Raw genomic sequence first — 2,137 nt, forward strand, 5'->3', positions numbered from 1 at the left:
GTTGAGCAGAAGTATTCAGCAAATCATTTGACAGCTGTTCACTATGAGGTAGCTTAGTCCCAGCATACCAAGCACTTATTGAATTTTCAGCCTTAATGAACAGAGGAGTTGAGCATGCTTATTGTCATCAAAAATCTCTTTTGAGCCAGATGTTAAATATTTTGACAAGGAATCAAGTTGTTGTATCAATGCAGTGCTGCATCTCTGGAGAGTCGCCAAAAGGTGTGGTAAGTGGCGACAGAACAAGGATACCTTTTCCTTCTTGAAGGAAGTGCCCTGATAAATGCTCATAAAGACTTTACTCACAATTACAGCAACCATGACAAATTCACTGTAACAAAAAAGTGCCACCAACACAATCTGCTCTTTTTACAACCCTCTGTTCTTTTTCCAAACACCCTGTGTTTATTTTCTATGTCATTCCTAAACATCTAAAGTAAGCAACAAAGAATAACTATTAGCAAATAGAGGCATTGAAGTTTTATTTATACCTCTGTGGTGCAGGATATATATATATATATATATATATATATATATATATATATATATATATATATATATATATATACACACTAGAGGCCCAGTGCACAAAATTCGTGCACTGGTGGGGGTGTCCCTCAGCCCAGCCTGCACCCTCTCCAATACTGGAACCCCTCGGGGGATATCCAAGTGCTGATTTAGGCCAGATCCTTATGGGATCCAGCCTAAACCAGCAGTCAGACATCCCTTTCACAATCCGAGACTACTGGCTCCCAACCGCTCGCCTGCCTGCCAGCCTGATCACCCCCTAACCACTCCCCTGCCAGCCTTATCAATGCCTAACTGCTCCCCTGATGGCCCAATCACCCCAACTGTCCTCTCCTGCTGGCCCGGTTGCCCCCAACTGCCCTCCCTTGCTGGCCTGGTTACCCCTAAGTGCCCTCCCTTGCTAGCCTGATTGCCCACAACTACCCTCTCCTGCCAGCCATCTTGTGGTGGCCATCTTTGACCTCATGGGGGCGGCCATCTTTGACTGGCCACGTGGGGGCAGCCATCTTGTGCTATGCTGTGAGGGTCAATTTGCATATTACCTTTATTATATAAGATATATACTGTATATATAGCTTATGTAGAGCTGTGTACTTATATAACAGCTATCAGTAAATGCAAGGATCTAATAAGCTTGAGATCCTAAATGCAAGTGAAATGCAAGTATTTTTATATATTTTTTATTGATTTCAGAGATGAAGGGAGGGAGGGAAAGAGAGAGAGAGAGAGAGAGAGAGAGGAACATCAATGATGAGGAAGAAATATTGATTGGCTGCTTCTTGCAGGCCCCACACTGGGGACAGAGCCCACAATCCGGGGAATGTGCCCTGACTGGGAATCCAATCAAGACCTCCTCATTCATAGGTCAATGCTCAACCATTGAGCCAAGCCAGCCAGGCTGCAACTATTTTTTTATTCTTGGCTTCTGTATAGAAATACTATATAATTTTGTTATCACAGGTCCTCCAAGACAGCAAAACATCCAGTTTTAAACAGATTATTGCCTTAAAATTATTTTTTTAATTATTCTGATGCAATATGGGTCGATATTAATCCTATACCACAACATCCTATTCATTTTGAAAAGTGCTTATAACAAAATATATTCAACACTCCTGAAATATGTATGTTTTCCCTTTCTTTTCTGTGGCTTAAATAGCTCCTAAACATGAGAGGGAAAGATAAACATCGGCCAAGTATTCCTTTCTTTTGAAGGGAATGGGAATGGGTTAAATATTTCTTATTCTAAGTTTTAATCATTGTTACAAGAAGATTCATGTTGTGCTGTTTATTATTTATAGTTCTCAATATATTCCTTGTCATAAGACTACAGCATAAGAATTTTAATGGCTTCATATTCTCTACAAGATAATAATTAACTGTACAACTTTGACCTTTTTCATGTCCCAAAGTGTGATTCACTAGCCATTTTTATTTTCTGCTTTTACAACTTCTATAGCCTGGTGGAAGAGGCACACATGCAACCAATCAAACTACAGAAGGCTGAAAAGGTTAAAGTTCAAAGCGATTAAATTTTTTAAGTTTATAACCTTTCATAAACCAGAAATGACATTAAAATTATACCTCATTCAGCCCAGCCAGTGTTACT

The sequence above is a fragment of the Plecotus auritus genome (genome assembly GCF_963455305.1).
Source record: "Plecotus auritus genome assembly, chromosome: X".
NCBI lineage: Eukaryota > Metazoa > Chordata > Mammalia > Chiroptera > Vespertilionidae > Plecotus > Plecotus auritus.